Source organism: Petaurus breviceps, unplaced genomic scaffold, assembly GCF_028583685.1.
Source record: "Petaurus breviceps papuanus isolate PSGF00001 unplaced genomic scaffold, PetGlider_PUasm1.0 90730, whole genome shotgun sequence".
Taxonomy (NCBI): Eukaryota; Metazoa; Chordata; class Mammalia; order Diprotodontia; family Petauridae; genus Petaurus; species Petaurus breviceps.
This window is the reverse complement of record NW_027187324.1, coordinates 7,802,607-7,826,673: the sequence shown is the minus strand read 5'-3', so window position 1 is coordinate 7,826,673 and position 24,067 is coordinate 7,802,607.

Here is a 24,067-nt window from a genome sequence, read left to right as displayed (position 1 = left end):
GGGGGGGGGGGGGAATGGGAAGCCATCTATGTAACTGCTGCTACCAAAGTAGACTGAGGAGCCACCTGATTCACAAATCCAGGTCTGAAGTGGGGAAAGACTTGAGTCAGAGAAACCAATAAGAAGAGGTCATCTTATCACCCTAATATAGGTGCAGAGTTGAAGATCTACAGTACCCTAATCCTACCTCTGGCCTGTTGTAATGAATATCTTTCAATATTTTGTTTAGTATATAGTTAAAATATTGTCTTGGAGATGTATGTTTTATGGATAGGATAGTTTTCCTCCTCCCTAGTGCACATATATAATTACAACATCATCAGGAATTTTGAGAGGAATTTGTTGTAAATGATGGAATTGAAATAGGAGAAATTGACTATCTCTCTACTTTAAACTTCTTGAACTCAAGAGGAGAGAGGGCTAATTCCAACTACTTCAATAAAAGGCCCTAATTTAGCACTGACAGTGAGGTTTGGATTTCTAGACCGCAGCTTAAGACACAAAAATGATAGGCTGTTGGTCCACTGGGGTAGTGTGCCTAATGAGGACTAGTAAAATATATATTTATCCAGGGTCTTGTGAATCTCATCAAGGAGACTTTAAATTGAAAATAGAAGAGGAGGTAGAAACTACTCACATATATCTGCCAGATCAAACACCATAGACCAGCAATTCTCAAAGTGTGGTATCAAGATGCCTATGTATCCCTGAGACCTTTTCAGGGGTCCATCAGGTCAAAACTATTTTCATAATAATACTAATATATTTTATTAATAATACTGTTATTAAATAATATTATTTAATAATAATACTGATATTTTATATAAATAAAAACTCTTTGGGGGGATACTTAAGAGACTAAAGGGTTCCTGGGATCTAAAAGTTTGAGAACTTCTACCACAGAGAATAGCAGATACAATCGAGGGGATTGGGAGGGAAATACCATTTGAAAAGACAAGTAACTCAAAGAAGGAGATAGCCAAGAATACAGTTAACATTTAAAATCATGGTCTCATAGGTCTATATGTAAATGCACAAATATAGGTAACAAACAAGCTAAAATTCTGATTCTAATGCAGGGAGAAAGCTTTGACCTCACAGATATCATTGAGACAATAGAATGGGGTTCAAGACTAGAATATGACTGGGAAAGATAATACCTTATTCAAAATCAACAAAAGAGACTGAAGGGGGCAAAATAGGGAAGCAATATTATATACACATATATTATAATAATTACATAGCATATTTTTATTACAATAGGAGATTATACTAATGTGAGAAAATCCTGGGACCTTCTCAGGGAAGCATGTTGTACAACATTTGGGTGAAGAGCAATGAAAGGAGAATCATTGTCATGGGAGTATTCGATGGAACCTCTAGACAGAAGGAAAAAACATAGTAAAAATTTGAGGAAACATGGGTGGCTAAGTAGCACAGTGAATAGAACACTGGCTCTGGAGTCAGGAGGACCTGGATTCAGATCCAGCCTCAGATACTTAACACACACACACATACACAAACTAGTCGTGTGACCTTGGGCAAGTCACTTAACCCCAATTGCCCTGCAAAAAGCAAAAAAAAAAGAATTTGAGGAAACAGTTCACAAACCTGGCACAGAGTCAAGATTTGGAGGTGATGGGGGACTTCCACTACTTAATTTTAATTGCCTATGTCTTTTTTTTTTTTTTTAAAGCAATCGGGGTTAAGTAACTTGCTCAAGGTTACACAGCCATTTATTTCTGGGTGTGGTGCTGAGTATCTGAGCCCGGATTTGATCCAGGTCATCCCGACACTGGAGCCAGTGCTCTTACTCGCTGAGCCACCTGGCTGCCCCTAATTGCCTATTTCTTAACTGATAGTAAATGGCTAGTTAACAAAGTGGGAGTCATTTCAAATCAACTAAGTGCAATTATATTAATATCAAACTAGAAGAAAATATGAAAATGAGAAGACACTGATCTTAATTACAACAGATCCAATCTGAGCTATTCAAAGGAGCCATTCTACTTTTAAAAAATAAGGAATGAATAAAAATACATGTTGACATTGATTGTCAACATTTCATATTGCAATAGGCTGCTTTGAGATGTAGTGGATTCCTCACTAAATATTTTCAACTGATGTCTGGGTGATGAGAATTTGAACTAATATAAAAAATTGCCACAAATTGGAAGCCAAAAGGTCCCCAAAATAATCTGAAAAGGAAAACAATTGATCTCCTTGTAATGCACAGAGACAAGGCAATCCAGGCTAACAACAGTTTAGATTATAAACTGTCTTGAAACATTGATCACAGAAAGATGGTAGAAGATCACTAAAGTTCTGTATTCAGTTCTAGGAATAACATGAGAATCTGGAGAGCACTCAGAACACAGTGACTAGGATAGAGAAAGGGTCTTAAAATCATGCCCGATGAGAAGAGAAGATGAGGGTGAGATGATAGCAAGTTCAAGTATCTTAAGAGGGGCTGCCACATGGAGAGGAATTATGTATGTTTTCCTTGGTGCCTGAGAGCAGAATTAAAAAGTGATGGTTGGAAGTTGCAAAAAGCCCATTTTAGACTCAGAAAGCAACAGGTTTCTCCTCACTAAAATTCTTCAAATTAAAGGTTGAATGGCTACTTATCAAATATGTTGTTTAGTAGAGACATTAAACACACAGCCCACTGCAACATATAGCCTGAAATGCAACTGGAAAAGAGCAAAACAAAAATATAATAGAACAAAGATAATGTTAATATGTGGTTTTGTGAGGAAGTATGTGGTCCACAGGAATCCTGTTTCTATTTGTGTTCAATACCAGTGTTGTAAAGAATAGGAGTTAGAATAGATGGCCTTGGTAATACCTTCCAACTCTGAGACTTCCATAATTACGTGGAACCACATTTGGACTTTACCACCTCATAATCTAGTGTTCTATGTGAAAAAGTAGAAAGCATTAAAAAAATCAGGCAATAGATAAAGTATACACAAAATTAATATGGAATTAAAGTGATATAATTTTTAAAGCACTAGCAATCATTTTTAGATACATGAAAAATGGGGAGGGAGGTACTAAATGACTAGAAAAGAAATCACATCATTACAGAGGAAAAACAATGTCAAAAACATACCCATAATTGCTGAGCAGCATGCCGTATTTATTTGTAAGGAAAAAAACTTCAGATGAATGATCTACACAGGTACTCACAGTGTACTTGACAAAAAGGTGAGAAAGGAAGAGTTAAGAGACAGTTTTTCTTTCAACAATAGAATACATTCTCACAATCACACAATTGACCAAAATATTTAGAGAATATGAGATTCCACTATCTTGATTGTCATTAGTCTACATATATTACAGTCATTATTCTATAAATATATATATATATATATATATGTGTGTGTGTGTGTGTGTGTGTGTGTGTGTGTGTGTGTGTGTGTGTGTGTGTATAGTAACCATAGTTGGAACATGCACTGATAAGATATCATATATGAAATGAACTGAGATATAACTTTATGTTTAGTCTTTGGCTTTGCTGTTATGTGTGGTTATTATATTTTTACCATCTACTAAAATCCCTTAATATTTTTCATTTAAATTGATTTCTTGATATGTTACTGGTACTATTCAAGCTTATACTCAGTGCATTGTCTAAACGGATTTTTTAAAAGTTACTTTTAAAGTTTAGAGTCAATAGCCTTTTTTTTGTATTTTAATGAAGAACTCTGAAGACCTAAAAGGCTTCTGCCAGTTAAATGTGAACTTGGTAGGTTCTACTGCTCTGGAAAGGTTTTGAATACTGTCCTGGTGAGGGACTCCTTCTACTCCTAAGGACCAGCATTACCTCTTATTTATGAGACATGCAGTTTTTTGGACAGCTCATAGACCTAGTCCATCAGTACATATATCTTGGATAGATACTTGAATGGACAAAATGGGAATAGAACTGAAACAAGAGATGCGTCTCAAATCAGTGTAAGAAGTTGTACAATATATTTAGTAAGCCCCAATTTCTCCATGAAACAAAGGTTCAACTTTTTAACAATGATATTCTTCCAGTGATGTTGTATGGCTATGGTTCATGAAATATCATAGCTACCAAAGGGCAATGGGGTGTGTAAGAAGGTTGCAGCATATTACCAATGAAAAACTGTGCTTCACACTGTCATTAAAGGATATGAGGGAGATGTCTGGTTAGAAATGGATATAGCAAGAGCAATAGATTACATATGGATAGTCTCTGGACTCCACTGGTACTCATATAATGTCAAGAGAGCTAGAGGAAGATGCCTTCTGGAAGATAAGAAAGGGAACAAAGATAATAACCACATGATATTAGAATACATGGAAGGTTTCCCTGATGCAATGTTGGAAGGCGTAGTCGCCATATCTTAGAGGCTCACCATAATGATGACATACTAGTTGTGGCCACCCAGTCAGTTTAATGCACTGCAGCTCTGAAATCCCAAGTTCAAGAGATCCTTTAGCATCAGGTTCCCCAGTACCAGAAATTATAATCAATCCCACAACTTCCAGCTTTGGTGACTTCTCCTTAATAACGTTTCAGCAGATAATCAAAAACAAATAATACATATTTTAGCATTTTATATTTATTTTTACATTGTCACCTTAACTTTGTAGCTTTAAAATTCAGAGTTTAGATTCTAATTTTTATAAAAAAAAATTTAGCTAAAAAAATTTCCAAGATGTGGTAGCAAATATTTTTCTGATTCTGAAACATTTCTAATTCAATAAAATCCCATGAAAATACTCCTTATTATTACACAGATTTCATTATAGTCAGGCTCAAATTATATTCCCTAAAACAAAACTAAAGACACTGTTAGCATGATATGGCATGGTTAGCCTGAAAGGTATTCCTTGAAGGTATTACCTTCTAATTACCTTCTCATATTTTCCTGAAAGGTATTATTAGATCTGTTCCCACAACAAAATATTAATGGGATCCTGCTACATTGTTTAAATAGCAATTTTTATATTAATATCAGGGTAGGCATGAGTAGATTATAATGTATTACTGATGATGGTTTGTGTATAAAAAATAACATAAAAGATACTTAAGAAATCGATAATCACAAAGGGCGATGTATCAGCCATATAGCGAGACCAAGGAGTAACAAATAGATGGATAGTGTTGGAGCTGTATTAGTAGCCATAATGTTAAAAAAAAAAAACCTAGGAAAAAACTTTCAGGATTCTGGATGGATCTTCTATGGAAGATTTATGGGGAGACATGGACAAGAGTCACACGGGATGACAAGGTGTGGATAGGTTGTGATCTATACCTTTGAGGGGAGTATCCATGTCAACGAAATTATGGTTTCTTTGAAATATTGAAGTAAATAAAAGTGAAAGCTGTGAAATTAAAATTTTTTTTGTTGCATTTTGCCAAACTAGCTGTCAAATTCAAAATGTGTGCATTTACCATAAGAAATTACTTTCCCTCCTATCTGAAAGTATGTTACAAAGAAATATAGGCTAGACTTACTTATGTACTACCTCTAAAACAAAGTTGGGATTTATAGCCAATTGATAATATCAGCTATAAAGCAGTGTCTATGTGTTCTGGTTTTAAATTCTGTTTCACTCCATATTACCACTTTAAAAAATTCATTTTTGTCAACATTGGGATAACAAGAATGAATTTGAAAGTCCTACATTTCTTAATCATATATTTCTTGGTTTTGCTATACATTATTTGTCTTCTTAATCAAACAAATTAAAAAGGATGATAAACATTCAGGCATCTATTGCCTGATTAACATGCTATACATACACATCTCATTTACATATGTAAATTTGAGCACTGTCAGAAATTTGACATAGATATAACTATATAATATGTGACTATAAGGTAGTGAGATTAAGAGGAAACACTGAAAGAAAAAGATAATAAAACAAAATGAAATAAAATAATGTAATAGTCCCACAAATGTGTGATTGAAAATGCAAGAATGAAGGCCATGAGTCCCAGGCTTTACATCACCCTTTCAGAAGAACTGAGTCCTACATCAATATGGTCCATGTGATGTGGGATGTCATCTCTGAAATTCATAGTGAGTGGTACCATACCAATTAAAAGTGGTAAAAATGAGCAGGAGGAGCCACAAGGACATCAGGGCTTTAGTACAGATGATGTTACTTCCATCACAGCCACTGAACCTCATTATGGGTCATTGTCACTTGCACAAAATAGTTGGTGCCACTGGTCCTTCCACTATTGCCTCCTGCCATTCCTACTGGGACCTGTGCTGTTTGTCTATGGGACCAAGCACTGCTTTCTTGTACTAGAGGCTAGAAATGCTCCTTTGTGATAGGACTGATATTTCCATGGACCTGAGCATATTCATGTTATCACTGCCCATCCTATCCAGGGCAGGAGTATTGTGGCAGGGCTGCACTGCTTCTGCTGGAACCTGACTGTGACTACCTATTCCAGGGTCACACCATACTTCTTCCCTCATGAACTAATGTTCCTTGGACTCTGTCTAATAAGGAAATTTTCCCTGGTCACAGCTAAAACAATAACTAATGGTAATAATAGCACAGTTATATAGCGCTATAAGGTTTGTAAAGTGCTTCACCAAAAAAAAGACATTTTGTGCTCACAACAACCCAGGGAGGTGTTATTATTATCCCCATTTTATAGATTAGGAAACTGAGTCAGGCAAATGTTAAGTGATCTGCCTAAGTTCAACTACTGTCTGAGATAGTATCCAAACTCAAGTCTTCCTGACTCCAAGTCTTGAATTCTATCTGCTATATTACCTAGCTGCCCTAATAGAAAGATTGACTGGATAGTGAAGGGAGCAGGGTTTTGGTGCAAAAACAGGTGAGGAAGGGGCAGACAGCAGCAGGATGTAAACATTCCTCAATGAAGTATGGCAGTAGTCACAACAAAGAGATTAAAAGAGCCTGGAAGCCACTTCAGTCCCCAAAACATGTCATGTCCTGACCAGGAAAAGAGGTATGTTACCCAAGAACAACCATGATTTCTTTAGGATATAAACTTATTTATATTTTTTTCTTGCAGATGTAGAGAACAGGTAGAAAGGGAATAAATTAACTGAGAGCTTGCCAAATGACCCAACTAAGCCAAATCTTCTCAGTTGAATTAAATGTCAAAACTGGAAGGAGGGCAATGAACAGATGAATTATGGAAAATAGCTGTCAAGATTGCAATAACAAACTTTTTTCCCCTATCAATGGTATTTGGGGTCTAACATCATAGCCTATGATGTATTGCTATTCTAAGTAGAAACGGCTCTAAAGAGGGCAAAGATGGGAAGAGGAACCAGACTAGATGAAATACTCACAAAGCAGGTTTCTGCTGGAGGTGACACAATCTTGATAACATTGAGGCATCAATTTTCAAAATATCTGATGTCAGATATTGGGGGGATGCAAAACTTATCCAAAAAACTTCTCTGAGAAAAATATCAGTAACAATCAACCTATATTATCTCTATTTTAAGTACCAAGTATGTATGAGAGCAATTCATACATCTATGAAGCACAACTTTGAGGAAGGCTTTATTAAAGGATGAGATGTTTTCTTAAATAGCAAAGTCTTTCAGTTGGTCTTGTTTATAGATGACATTGTGTAAACCTCAGAACACTCAAGAGTCTCCCACATGTGATTTACATTCACTCAAGAATTTGACCCAAAAATCCATAGAAGGAAAACCAAATGAGTGAAGAATGACTGTAGTCCAGACTATGATACATAGTTGGATAGACAACACATAAAACTGGGTATATATAGATAGATAATTATGTATGTGTATATGGTACATATGTGTGTATATCTCCTATATACATATAGATACATACATTCCCAAACATATCTATATATTTCTAAGTATATGTGAACAGGTATTATAGATAGACATCAATTTAGGCCCAGAATATAATAGGAAGAAGAAAATAGAAGAGATTGCTTATGTAAAATGATTTTAACAACCCCCAAACTGCTCCGTGAAACAAAGATCCATCCTTTTATAAATATACTTCTGGTCATATTATTTGTCTTGAAACTATAGAATATCAGTCTCTGATGAATTAAAGTTGCTATTCACTCAAAAGGTAATGGAGAGGTTCTTAATGGGTCTGAGCAGGTTGTGTCATATTTCCAACTAAAACTTGTTCAGGAGAAGTGGTGTAAATGATATTACTGGAAAGTCATATGACTGAAAAGGTAAAATAGTCATGGATCAAGACCATTGGCATTTATGAAAAATAAAGTTATCTAGAGAATAGATACATGAACTGTGGTCCGTAAGTCAAATCCAGCCCACTGTTTATTTTTTTATGACCCATGGGCCATTGTCCCACAGCACATTAGGTAGATGCCTTTTGAAGGATTTTCAGAACAACATAAACAAAAGTTGCATGTAAGGAGAAGCCATTGGTGTGTTACGATTTTTACTGTCAAAAGTGGTACTCACATTAGTAAGAACACAGATTTGAAGCAGGAAAGTATTGGAGTCTTTCTGATTAGTGCTTTAGTTTGAAAAAAACTATGAAAGTTTTGACTATGGGCTTACATTTTACTCACAGAAAGAGTTAATATTAAACCAGCAGCCATTGAAATCTTTTTCTCTTTTGCTGATGTTGTGCATTTTTGTTGCATTTTAATAACATTCAAATTTTGGCTATTATCTCCATAGTTAGAATTTGGAGGAGATTGAGAGGATTCCATTGGAGAGAGAACAGTAATAAGAAAGGCAGAAAGATTGATAAGAAGAATCATATTATCATAAAATGTTAGAGCTGGAAGATTTCTTAGAGGCCATTCAGCATAATTGTTTGATCAAAGCATATCACTAAATATTTGTTAAATAAATTTGAATCTTTTTTCAGAGAAGAAAACTGAAGCCCAAAAGGCAGAGCTATGATTAGAATTCAGTTTCTCCAATTTCTAAATCCATTGCTTTTGTATTGTGTCAAAGAAAGGCTGTAAAGGTGGGCAGAAGTAACAAAGATGATGGTAAAATGAAGATGAATTAGAAGAGACAAAGGGGTTAGACTTCATTCAATTAAAACATATTTATTAAAAAGTTTGTGTTTAGAAAAAAAATTTAAAAATGATTGATCAAATTAAAAAGTTCTTTAAAATATAAGAAGAAACTAGGTCATTATATTCAAGAGAAAAGAGGAAATAGAAAGCAAACAACTGTTTATGAAAATGGTTTTTAAGAACTGGGCTTTGTTTCTTGGCTTAAGATATTGGAAAGATAGGCTTCCCATTGGTTTTCAAAAAAATTCTCTCTCTCTCTCTCTCTCTCTCTCTCTCTCTCTCTCTCTCTCTCTTAACACACACACACACACACACACACACACACACACACACACACACATTCATAGAACCCCTGAACTTCATTCTCATCGTGATATAGTATAAATTGACTTTGCATAGTACTTCTGGGTTTAACTTCTTTGAATTTTTAAGTATTCATTAAATGTTTTTCTTTTCTCTAGAGCTGCCAGTTTATATAGCATACCTCAATGGTTATACAGTTAAAAACCTACTTCCTCCCCCCCATTAACCAAGGTTTATAGCTGTCCAGGCTGTGGTTCAGCAAGTGGTCCTGCCCTTCATGAAGAGAAAATTCCCGACATCTTTAGAGAAATCTTGCTTCATTTTCATGAGACCCTTTGATTCATTTATTCAACAAATATTTTAAGAACTTATTAAGTCTGCTGTACTTTTCTAGGCTCTGAAATTGACAAGGCAAAATACATGCCCTGGAGTAGTTTGCAATCAATTCAAGATAATCTGTGAGTTAAGTGTGGGGTAAGGGAAGGCACTGGATTTGGATTCAGGCTACATGGGTTTATTTTTACCATTACTGTTATTTACTACCTATCTTGGCTGGGATAAAAGATTTCACCTTTTCTAGTTTCCTCACTTATAAAGTGAAGAGGGTCAGTTAAAGATCTAATATTTATCATGTTTCCTAGTCCTCATAATGTTCTTCTCGAAAAGACAGACTATTTTAGTTTGTTGAGTGAATTCCTAGCTGGCTAAACAACATTAGCTCAAGACTATTGATTAATAGGGGCAGCTAGGTGGTGCAGTAAGACCACAGGGAGGACCCAGAATCTGTTCAGGCCTCAGATACTTAACACCCAAACAAACAACAACAAAAAAAAAACTGGCCATGTAACCTTGGGCAAGTTACTTAACCCCAATTGCTTTAAAAAAAAAACTATTGATTAATGAATATGGAGGGAAAGATTCTCTGTAAGTGTGTCACACAACTGTGGACACACTATCTTGTCTACATTTCCATCAATGAATTGGCTTAATGAGAGATAACACATGTAAAGTGCTTTGTAAACCTTAAAGCATTGTATAAATATTAGCCATCATCATTGTCATTAAATAATAAATCATGAAGAAATGCTTATTGAATTCATGAATGACACAAAACTGAGGACAAGTAGGTGATAGCTAATTCTTTAGCTCATGGGATTAAGATTCAAAAAGAACTCAAAAGGTTATAAAAATAAAGAGAAACAAAAAGAGTAAAATTCAATAGGGATAAAAGGATTGGTAAAAAGCTGAGATTTGTTATTTTTGTCATCAAATCTGACCCTTCTCTTTTTACTCTGTGATGAATCTGGATATGGGGATTTATGTACTTTCCTCCCATAGATTTTATCTCCCAGAAGGCTTTGAGGCAAAGGAGTAACTGAATCCTAAAGGTGATTTCCCAAGGGGTCTGTGACATGGATGTTACTGGGTGTAAACTTTGAAGGTGAAAAAAAAACAGGGTTAGAGGAGGACACAATGGCAGCTGAAGTGCATCTGTCCCCCTGCTGCTGCCAGTGGTAGATTGATGACAGCCATGCATTAACTTCTGGAGCAGTGGAGCTATATCCCTCCTCAGTGCTGGAGGTCATAGGGACAGAATACAATGGAATTGCAGTTCCTTGAGCCCCAGAGACAGCATTCTGCTGGCCTTGTTTTGCCATGCAGTTGTAACCATGAGACTAAAAACTTCCAAAGAATTCTCTAATCTCCACATAGACAATCAGTTGTGAGTTAACAGTCTGTGTCTAGTACTCATTTCATGGGAAGAAAGGAGAGCAATCACGAAACTCTGATTTCTAGGTTAGCTCTCTCTCCTAATCCTTTGCTGGTTTTGTTTGGGAAATGGAAGAATGTATTTGAACCTAAAAGAATTTTTCACTTTCTGCATCCGGAGGAGATCAGGAATGGAATACAATGAAAGACAAAGCCTAAGAGAATGGAAGGGGTGTGTGAAAAATTTGGGTTTGGTTTTTTTTTTGTTGTTGTTGTTGTTGTTTTAGAAGGAAAGGGATCTGAGCATCCTTTTATAGCTCTGTATTAGACAAATGCTTTCTTGGCTTTCTGGGGTTATAGTTTTTTGCCCAGGTTAAAAAGAGGGTGAGTTATGAAATTTGTGCTGGAAAAATAGCATTCTGGGGAGCCCGGGAACTGGGTAGAATGTGGCCACAAAAGCACGGGCTATTGGAACAGCAAGTGTAGGATATTATATCTGGTTATTAACCATGAACAGGAGCAGCTATAGTCTTTCTTTGCCTGCTAAGCCTCATATGAAGGAATTAGTTTGGAAAGAACCTTGACTGACTCTGCTCACCCTAACATTGCTAAGATATTTCATATATATATATATATATATATATATATATATATATATATATACTACATATATTTCTTCACTTTCCATTTCCCCTTCTGTCTCATTGTTACCTGATAAACTAGCATTTCCTGCTCTAAAATATTTTCTTGTTCTTTTAAATTTTGTTTACTTGCTGCTTATCTTTTAATAATATACTTTGTCACCAGATAAAGATAATTATAATTGAGTGAATCTGATAATTAAAATCCGAGCAAATGATCTGCTATAGAAAATGTGGATGGGGTAAAGCCAGTGGCTATTTTTGACTCGGAATTAATGGGCTAGGAAGTCTCATTTTCCAATGTGGGAGCAGAGATTGCATGGGGGCTCAGAGCTTGTATTATTTGTATTAATAGTCAGTATTAATAAGTTCCATAAGATAGTAGGGGGAAAGAACCACATTAACCAGTAGGACCACAGCTCTATACTAAAAACTACAATCTTACCTCTTAATCTCTACCTGGGTGGGTTGCTTTAAATGGGAATTCTGGAGGCAAAACTTTTCCCCTTCTTCCCCTCCCTCCCCACAAAAAAAAGGGGGAGAGAGGTCAAAAAGAAGGAAGGCTCCACCCAGTGCCAAGCCAATGGGTAAAAAGAAACTTCTCCTGGGAAATTCTGCCCACCCCTTTCAGTTGGAAGGAGTAAATTTCTTCAAAGCTACTCTGCCTTTCCATAGCACCATCTGCTGGTTACAATTATAGGCAGCAGAGAAAAGGTCAGTGTGTAGGGAGAACCTGAAGATTGGAGAATCTGTGGTAGGAACAATAGCCTGTCAACTCACCATGTGCCAATAAGGCTTTTTTTTTTACCTTGAAAAGTGATAAATTTGTCCCTGGAAGGTATTGGCCCAAGACACTAGGGTTTAAACCTCTCCTTCCTTGATAAAGTTTCCTGGTAGCTTCTCAGTGTATTAATGTGACTTCCTGGTCACCTAATGGCATCAAAGGCCCAATTATATGAAGTTAAGGTCTTTCAGAATTGGTAGATATGTCAAGGTTATTCAAGTCACCACACCTTATGTTTATGATAAGGGCATTCTCATATTCATTTGCTCAAGCTACAGTATGCTTATTGAATATTCTTTTTATACTATGGTTAAGTAAGTCTCCTTTTGACACTTTTAGATTTACCCACAGTGCTACATTTCAGTCCATGATCAAACCTAAACTACCAGGTCTGAGTTAAGCCAGTCCATAGATGAGGGAATGAATGAAGGGGAAAGATACCAAAGGAGATGTGAGGGCATGGGACACAGAACACAAATAGAAGGATCAGCTTTAGCAGGAAGAATGACAACTCTTCTTTAAAGATTGAAAGGGGACATGTATCAAGAGATTTTGAAATAAAAAATAAGGGAAAAGAGGGAGGTTATAGCAAATGGCATCCATTTCCTCAAAATATAAGATCCTTTGCTATAAGGGTTTGGTAGAGAGTAAGTTGAAGAAGAGGTTTTGAACCACACCTGGGGAGTGCAATAACTAACTTAGGAAGACCAGAAACACAGAATCACAAAATTTTGGATTTGAACTAAAATCAGTGGTCATCCAGTCTGGCTCATTACAACATTCCTAGTAATCATTGAATTCATTCAGAGGGAACTTTATATGCTTTTTAAATGATAATGAGAAAATTATCCCCTAAAATACTTCTAGATTAAAAAAAAATAACTATTTCAGTGTCCTAAATTATTTTTTTCTTCTTAATTCATTTTAAGAACCAACTTAAGAGAGAAAAAATAATAAAAGCATGCTAAAAGAATACAAAATAAGGTATATAATTAGGAAATTAATGGTCACAATCCATTCTTAAGAGACAAAAATGTCTTTGTATCCCACTTTTATTTATAAGTGATATATTTAAAAAGTCATGCAAAATGACATAATTGATTAAAAGCAACAACATTGGACATCTATATGAAAATATAATGATGTCAAGTTCTTATTTGTAACATGAAGTAGACAGAGGAACTGGTTTAATACTTTTCTGGAATTCCTGATCAGACTCAGATGTGAGTCATAGAAATATTCATCTGAAAATATGAAAAAAAATTATTTCCCATGTATCACTTAAAAGGGGTAAAAAGGTAATGAATTTTTATGGGTAAAACAAAAAATACCATTAATTTTATACCATTTTGCATGTTTTTCTAATTAATAAATATTCCTTTAAAGTAAAAGCCCAAATATGATACAGGTCTATTAAAAAACAAAAAAATAAACGACGACATTTTGCAAGATGTTCAGAGAACAATAAAAATAAAGATCAACTGAATGAAATCAGTCAAGAAAAAGTTTGGGGCTGTTGTGTTGCAAAACAGTAACACATCCAGCAAGGATAAACATCTCACCAACATGATATTCCTTAATAATGTAAAATGACTCTGGGCTAAACATGTCCCAAAATACTACAGTGTATAATTGACAGAAACTCAAAGGGACTCTTTTCTGTCCTCGCCCTAGGCTTAATTTCCCATAAACAATGAACCAATTTAGTGTCCCACACTTCTGCCTTCAGTCATGCCATCTTTAAACCAGGATAGGAGTACCCTTTCAGAAAGAGGTGCTAGAGTTACAGTAATGGTGTATAAATACCAGTCCATTCTACTTCTCCAATTAGTGGAAGGGTGGAACAGAAAAAAGATTATCACTCCTTTCCCTTTGTGACTCTAACAAGTCCATAGATGATTAATGACAGATGACTCAAAAAAAGGTATATCTATTCAGAAGATGTTGATATAGAAATAGAAGGGAATTTAGAGGCTTTCTCATTCAAGCCTCTCATTTTATAGCTGAGGAAATTAGTCCTGGGGAGGCTGCCTAAGTTCACACAATCAACCAATAAATATTTATTAAACACATATTATGTACTAGGCACTGTACTAAGTGCTGGGGATTAGAGTCAAGTCTTCTGACTAGAAATGTTGCTCCTGCTATTGAACCAACATTACCTCATTCTATGGCTAAATAAAGAAAGATCAACCTTCTAGTTGTCCTACATGATGAGTGTATATATTCATAGAGATATATGTTATATATCAATTTTCTGAACTCGGGCCCTCCCAGTCCGATTGTTCAACATGATGATTCTATGCATTAGTAGAGGGAGTTTTTTTACCCTAGACTTCCCTGTACCCATAAAATAATAAATGTGGTCTCTATATGTATACCTATAGAATAATTCATTCAGGAAGGAAACAAAAGATAAGAAAGTCTCAGGAGGAAAGGAGGGAACAAAACCAATGTCAAGAATTGAACAAGTAGAAAAAATATGACTTGGAAGAGAATGAGAAGAAGGATATAGTAGGTTAGAGTGCTGAATTCAGAGTCAGGGAGACCTAGGTTCAAATCTCACCCCAAACACTTATTGTCTCTGTGACCTTTCTTGGTTGCAATTCCTTATCTATAAAAAGAGGAGGTTGGACTAGGTAGGTACTCAAGTCCCTTCTCATTTTAAATTGATGATTCTATGACCACTGTACCTTTAGTGTTAAACCGAAAATATTAGGTATTTTTTACATAAGGGGAATTTCATACACCACAAAACAAAAGAAGGATTCACAGATAATAATAGCAAGTTACCATTTATCTTCCTATTACTAAATTCTGGGAGAATAGACAAATACTGGTGCTTAGTAACTCTCTGGTGTGAGGTAGGCCACAACTTTTTGCAAGTCTGACATAGTTAATCAAGGGATGTACTGTTTTCCTAGACAAATAATTGAGACATAATGAAAAGCCTGCAGAGACTCATTAAATCTACCAGTTGCAACACAACATTGGCTGTTACATGAAAAACCAAATAATACCATCAGAAGAAATACAGAATCACAGAATCTTAGAGTTGGAAGATACCTCAGAGATCATACAGTCCAAATTATATCTGAACGGGAGTCCCCTCCATAACATACCCAATAAATAGTCATCCAGTCTGTTTGAAGACCTCTCGTTAAGAAGAACTCATTACTTCTTTAAGTAGACTATTCCTCTTTTGGACAGCTCTACTGTTAGGAAGCATCTAAAGGTGTTAGTCTAGAAGTTCTGACTACTCAACCTAGTTCTATCCTCTGGGAGCTAGTAGAACAAATATAGTGTGTCCCAGAATTCTTGGTGTTGTCTGTAGTTTTAAGTGCTTAACACTGCACTAAGACTTTTGGAACATCCTATTCAGCCCCTTTTCCATACGACAATTTAAATATGTGAAGATCTGTCCTGCTTGGTAGCACATTCACAAGCTAAATATCCCAAGTTCTTTCAATCAGTTTCGTGTGGTATTGCCTGCAGGCATATGGACAGCCTGTTCATCTGCTCTAGACTTCTCTTGAATTGGTCATTGTAATTCCTAAAATGAGGTGCCTGGTACAGAACACAAGCACTCCCAATGGGGCTGACTAGCCCAGAGTACAACACTTTGATCATTTCCCTTGACTGACACTGTTAAGCCTCTCAATTCAGATGATGTTAGAATGAGGTTTTTTCTAATGCTCTGTCTCCTTGTTACTAGATTGAAGTCCACTAAAAGCCCAGATATTTTTAAAAGTAAGTATTCTCTGACTGTGGGCAGCCTGAAGAAAGGAAGACATCTTCCTGAGTTCAAATTTGGCCTCAGAAACTTACTGTTATGTGACCCTGGGTGAGTCATTTAACCCTCTTTGCCCTAGTTTCCTCATCTGTAAAATGAGCTGGAGAAGGAAATGACAAACCACTCCAGTACCTTTGCCAAGAAAACCCCAATTTGGGTCATGAATAGTTATGACTGAAAATAGCTGAGCAACAGCAACATTATCTAGTCATGTCTTCCCCATCTTGAATTCATGCAGTTGATGTTAAGTTCAAGGGTAGAAATTGATATTCATCTCTGTTAAACTTCATCTGAAATTTGGCATGCACACACACACATACACACACACACCTAACCTGTTTAGATTTCTTTGGATTATGACTGTCATCCAATGAAAATGTGTTTTGCAGCTTCATGTTACCTAAAAATTTAAGGAATATTTTATCTTCGCTTTCATTCAAGTAACTGATAAAAATATTGAATGATAGATGGTCAAATCAAGATCTACGGGGCACTCCACTAGTGACTTTCCCTTAAGATGTAACCAACACACTGAAAACTGCCCTACAGTTATCTGAATAGGGTCTGCTCATTCAACCAACTTTCAGTTCACCTAAGTGGAAATAATCTAACCTACATTTCTTCAACTTATCTGTAAGGATTTAATGAAAGACTTTTTCAACGGTTTTGATTATATCTAAACATGTTATGTTTATGGCATGGTATATATGTCTCTCAGACTGATTCTGGAAAGCAGAAATCATATGCCATGATGTATAGACCAGACAATGCTACCATATAGTTTAGAATTATGTGGGCATCATAACTTTGTTAAGAGAAAAGCATATCAGATAACTGATAAGGGTGTAACCACACCCTCAGCAGATAGCATAAGACAACTTTATTCAATCATCATTTTAATATAACATATTTTCTTATCCATCACTTGCCATATACTTTATTCTCTCCATTGACTAAAAGTTTGAGTCACCTAAAGATATTGAGTCCCAAATGATAAAGAGTTACTCAGTCATATATCTTTTGGAACACCGTGTATAATTCCTTTCTGGAGAATTAGGAATACTGCTTGCCTCCATATCTTGCCTTTACACCATACCCTGCCAGAATCTCTTAATCTCTAAACCTTCCCCCCTTCCTGATTGGCTAATCTATATGCATGAACTTTCCATATTTTGTAATTTTTCTAATACTGCTCTCAGGCTATTGAGTGTTGCTGATGAAAGTCATTAAGTTGAGTTGGTTTACACACCACAAATTCTGTGGACCCATGATGATGCTTAAAAACTGTTCTATTCTGTTCTTATTGACTCCAAATCTCATTCCTCAAAGTGATTATTCCAAACCTACTCTTATTTTTTCAAACCCCAACTTGCACCTATACCCCAGACACAACAGCAAACAAGTTTACGTCTGACTTCACTGAAAAGGTTGTATCCAAATTCATGACCTCCCTCCTGCATCCTTCCTCCATCCTCATCTTGATCCTTCCAGGGGTGAGGGCCTCACCCTCCAAAAGTTACCTTGTAGTCAGTTATTATGTATATTCTTATTTATACACATGCTGTCTTCCTTCAATATAATGTAAGCTATTTAAGGGCTATTTGAATTTTGTCTTTGCATGCCCAGAAAAAAGCTGAGGAGCACAGAAAAATATATAATATAGGAATCTACTACCGCAAACATGGTTTGCAGTATCATTATACATTTGTGGGAATTGGAAGGTGCCATTTTATTTTTTCCCTTGGGTACAAAATTAGCTAATTACAGGGCTAAAGAAACATGATAGTGCTTGTAGGCAATTGCTCTGATCCATAGTGTAGTTGATCCCTCTTCTCTCTTCCTTACATATTATACGCAAAGTGTCACCAATTCCTTATCTTTAAAAACCACAATTTCTTCTATCCCTTCTACCATTACTCTAGTGTAGATGCACTTGGCCTATTGCAATATCTATTTCACAAGTTTCCCTCCTTCAGGCTATTTTTCTTGCCACAGTTGACTAATTTGATTAAAGCACAGATCTCATCACTTCAGTCTTGGATCAAAAAATTCTTTAGTGGCTCTATATTGCCTAGTGAGAAAAGATTGAATATCTTTGCCTGGAATTCAAAGGTCTCTATAGTCTGTCCCCAAACTGTCTTTCCAGTTTTATTTCAAAATATTCCCTCTATGTTCTCAACACTCCAATAAAAATAGACAAAACTTTATTCCTTGATCATATTCTGCATTTTTGTACCTTTTTGCACTCACCATTCTTTGTGTATCAAATGTCTTCCCTCTTCATCTTTGTCTATTGACATTCTCCTATCCTTTAAAGCCCACTCAAACCTACTTTACATCTGAGACCTTCCAAGATCTCACCAGGCACTAAAAGTGCACTCTCTAATGTACTTACATACTATTTTGTTTTACTATTTTTGAATTGCCCTTATCACTCTCCTAGATTGTACATCCTAATGACAAGGATCACATCTCGCAAAAATTTTGTATCTCCTCCAGTACCAAGCACAGGACTCTGAGCACAGAAGATACTAAATAAAAATTTCTTGAATGAATGAATAAAATGCTAGGCTATAAACCTCTAAATTATTTTGGAACTCTAAGACTCTCTGATCACATGTAGATGACACAGTGTTGAGTTTCAAATGGCTTTTTGATTTTTATAACATAACTACATAGGTATGAATTTTGATAAAGTAGCATAATTAGGTTACGAATAAATAGTAATATTCTAAACTCTCATAAAAGAACTCTGCTCTCTAACAAATGATACCAGAAAGTTGTCAAGAGTTAACTTCTCATCTAGATTTTTCGCATTTGATTCACTAATAAACCAGAAACTAATTTCCTATTGGTAATATGAAGTGAAGATATTAAGAATAAATGAATATATTAAGACTGTTCAGCATAAATAATGAAAAATAGGCAGTTCTAAAAATAACAGGATAATATAAATTGCTTTGGATGAAGTAAGTCAGGCAAAAGTATTGCTTATTTCCAGAAACTAAGGCAGTTGTTTATGAAAGTTTAAGTATAATCTTTTTTTGTCCTTAATTAGTAAATATATTGATATCCATTGCTTTGCTTTAAGGGAAGATAAGATCCCTTTATAGGATTCTATCCTGAAAGCTTTTTATAAGGTACATGTCTATTAATATCTTTTACATTACTTTTATCTGAATTTGTTCTGAAGAATCAGGTCGATATTATTTAATAATTTTTTTTTGCTTGTACTATTTAAGAGAGGAAGGAGAAATGAAACAACAGGATAAGGAAAAAAATGAAGACAAACTTTCCTGCCCGCATTGGGACAAAACATCTTTAGAAAGTTTACATAAATATAATTTGTCATCATTGTGAGGTCAGCATAACCTGATTTTTTGTTTTGTTTTGTTTTTTTCTGGTAGGCTGAAAGTGACCTGGATAGGTCAAAGTGCAAGGTAGAGGGCAAAAGTGATAGAAGTAAATCATTCCTAAGTCCTAATGCTCAGTTCAGGTTGTAAAACACTTATCCTAGAGTTAAAGGAGGGAAAAGGGAAAAAAAAAACCAAAACCTTAAAACTGGTCCTTGCAGGGGGTAGAGGTAGGGGATCTAGGGTTCAGATGCAATGAATAGAGAGGTAAACGTGGATGGAATCAGTACAATCTGAGTTCAAAACCAGCCTGAAAGGCTTACTAGTTATGTGACCCTGGATAAGTCACTTAACTTCTTCTGCCTCAATCTATAAAATGGAAATAGTAATGCCAGGGTTATTGTGAGGTTCATATGAAATAATATTTGTAAAGTGCTTCACAAACCTTAAAGCACTGCACAAATACTACATTGATGCAATAAAAGTATAGGTCCTTCAGTTTTACTAGCAGGGGAAATATAATCACAATTGCCTAGGACTTTTATAACTAGATTTTCCTGTCTGGATTTTTAGTATCTGGATGATACTAGATTTTCCTGTCTGGACTTTAGAAATGCAGGGATAAGTATCACTGCCATTTCCCTGTCCTAAAGGACAGCTCTGCCAGTTCTTCTTCAGAACCAAATGTAAATACCCATCTGATCCACAGAGGGGCTAGGCAAAAGATAAGGTTCAGGTCCCTTTTTTACTTAGGGTCCACTGGACAGCATGCATAATCCAGAAACAAAGTAAAGCTTTGATTATTAGAAAATATTAGAATAAACATATTGATATCAATAAACATATTGATATGACTAATAAGCATAATGAACTAGGGTAAGCAGTATGGGTGACTGGACCTATGATTACATTGGTATATGGGATTCCCAGGTGAGGAAATCCTCAGGATTGCCTTCAGGAAATTGCAAAGCTCATTTACTAATACCAAGCTTTCTGTGTAAGCAAAGGCCCATATTTTTAATAATAACATTTTATTGGTTTTTCTATCTGTCAACTAGGCATAGAATATAACTGCCTCCTACATTTTAAAGTGATTATCATATACTATCCAGGTAGGACTGCAACTTCTATTCTTGGAAAGTTACCTAGATCAAAGAGGGGTTAAATGACTTGTCCAGGTTAACATAGTCAATACATTTCAGAAGCAGGACAAGAAACAGATCTTTCTAGTTTCAAGGTCAGCTCTCTAACCACTATGCCATGAAGGACATAAATAGATCAAAAAATATTTTGCTTAGTAAATGCTGAATTAAGCATTTAGAATAACCAAGGGAGATGCAAGAGGTAGATGATATTGTTCAAAACATGGTTTATTCAGAAGGAAGGTATATCAGAGTACATCAGAATTATAGTACAAACAAGGGAAATACCTAGGCACAGAGAGTGCGGTGGCTGCCAATGTTGTGGTTCACTCATTTCAGTCTTGTCTGACTCTTTGTGATCCCATTTGGGGTTTTCTTGGCAAAGACACTGGAGTGTTTTGCCATTTCCTCCTCGAGCTCATTTTATAGATGTGGAAACTGAGGCAAACAGGGTTAAGTTCCTTGTCCAGGATTACACAGTTAGTCAGTGTCTCAGGCTGGATTTGAACTCAGAAAGATGCGCCTTCCTCCAGGCCTAGAACACTATCCATTACACCACCAAGCTGCCCCAACTGCCAATGAGATAGTCTGAATCATATGGTTGTACTTCATGGCCTTGTTTCTCTCTTGCTACCAAGGGACAATTTACATGGGATACTAGTAGCATTGTAATCATGATCTCTTTCTAATCTATATGATAAGCCCTTCTGGCTTCCTACTGAGAAACACTTTCCCAAAAGTTTATTCCATTTCTTCTATCCTTCACAAGTACTCAAATGGATCTGTGATTTCGGAGATTTAAAAGGTTTCTCTGACAATACGCCTGCCTGTCTTATGGGACTCTTTTCCATGTGTTCCCCCAAGCTTCCCACATAATCTCCACCTAATATACAGGATGACTTCCTTGTTTTCTCTCACCATTGCTAGATTACCAGTGGAGCACTCTGTCCACTTGCCATCATACATTCTTTCCATGTGACCAACTCATCTTCTTTAACTATCATGTGATTCCTTAATGACATCTTTTATTCCATCTTTTCTTTGGAGTTCCTGTTTTGTTATATGCTGTTCATACCCACCATGCACCTGGACTTAAAATGACTGAATTATTAGGAGCTTCTCATACATGCAAAATGAGGGGAATCAAGCAGCTTGAATGGCATTGATACCCTGTGACTTGGAGATACTGAACTCTGAGTAGCCTCCTAGGAAATACATGGGGCAAGTGTTGCCCAAGTGTGTGAATACATATTCTGTCCAAGTCTTTACATATCCATATACACAGTACATAACACAGTGCATTGCATAAACATGCACTGATTAAATATTTTTAGTTTTAACTGGTGAACCATCGGGTATCTGAAACACACACTCATTCAGAAAATAAGCATTTGCACTATGTATTTGGTGGTGATAGAGGACCTGGGTTCAAATCCTGACTCTCTAACTTACTACTTTTGTGATCATGTGTAAGGCATCTCACTTCTCTGGGCTTTAGTTTCCCTATCTCTAAAATGAATGAGTATGCCCAAAGTTCTTTACATTCTTTTGTTTTTTGTTTTTTGCTTTTTGGAGGGTAACTGGGATTAAGTGACTTGACCAAGGTCACGTGGCTAGTTTGTGTGTGTGTGTGTGTGAAGTTTCTGAGGCCGTATCTGAACCCAGGTCCTCCTGACTCCAGAGCCGGTACTCTATTCACTGTGCCACCTAGCCACCCTAGTTCTTTACATTCTTTTTTTTTTTTTGTTTTTTGCTTTTTGGAGGGTAACTGGGATTAAGTGACTTGCCCAAGGTCACATGGCTAGTTTGTGTGTGTGTGTGTGTGTATGTGTGTGAAGTTTCTGAGGCCGGATCTGAACCCAGGCCCTCCTGACTCCAGAGCCGGTACTCTACTCACTGTGCCCCCCAGCCGCCCTAGTTCTTTACATTCTTAAATCTATGATCCTATTGCTTGTTGTTCGTTTTTTTAAACGTGAATTAATTTTCTACTTGGCATTGGTTTTTGTTTTTGTTTTAAGAACTTAATGATGCTGTTTGAGACAATTGTCACACCTTGGAAAATGGCAGAAATCACAGAATGAAAGTTAGGCATCATTAGACAAGGATATATGCATGTTAAATTTATCATTTATACTGACCTGGGTGGCATTGGTGGAATCTTAGAGAAGAGAAATGGCATCCAAAGCAACCTAGCCAATTAGGGAAAAATGGACAGATATGAGCAAGATAATATTAGTAGGAGAGGAGTAAAATGTAAATTTAAGATAGGTACTCTCTTCATTCTACTTCCATAGCATCTTTCACATCTGATCATTTCTCACAGTCACTACTTCGGTTAAGTTTCTCATCATCTCTTCCCTAGGCTACAACAGCCTACTCACTCATTGGTCTCCCTGTCTCAGATCACTTATTATACTAGTACTTCCTAAAAACTACCACCAAAGTGATTTTCCTTAAGCACAGACTCTCTCCACAACCACTCAATCAATTACACTGGCTTCATATTGCCTTTAGGATGAAATGTAAAATCCTTTATTTAGGTTTTAAAACCCTTTCCAACCTTGTCCCAATCCACCTTTCCAGACTTAGTGGACATTAATTTTCCTCTTACATTCTGGGATTTAGCACAATTGACTTTCTCTTTGTTTATCACACACATGCTTTCTCTCCCACTGGTTTTACACTGGCCATCCCCCATGTCTGGAATGCACTCCCTCCTTACCTCAACCTTATATTATCCTCCTCTTCCTAGAAGATGCAATTCAAATATCATCTTCTACAGGAAACTTTTCTAATCCCTCCACCAGCTGCTAACTCCCTCCCTTTAAAATCACTTGAAGATTTTATATGTATTTGTTCAAATAAGTAACACATATTTATCTGTATGCATATTGTCTTCCTTTTTAGAATATAAGTTCTGAGTATTTAGGGACTCTTTCATTCTTTGTACTTGTATCCCCTGACTTTAAGCAAATACTAGAAGTTTAACAAATATTTAGTGATTGAAAAGTAGAGCTTCCTTACTGGAAATTCCATACATTGATACCATCATAAGTCTGTTTTTTAAGAATGAATAAGTACAAACAGGACAAGTGAGAAGAAGGAAATTTTTGTTTGTTTTAGCCATAGGTTAAAAATCAGCAATATAGCAATACCATGTTTAAAATATACTAATTTAGGGGCGGCCAGGTAGCACAGCAAGTAAGAGTACCGGCTCCAATGTTGGGACTACCTGGGGTTCGAATCCGGGCTCACACACTTAGCACCCACCCAGAAACACTTGGCCACGTAACCTTGAGCAAGTTACTTAACCCCA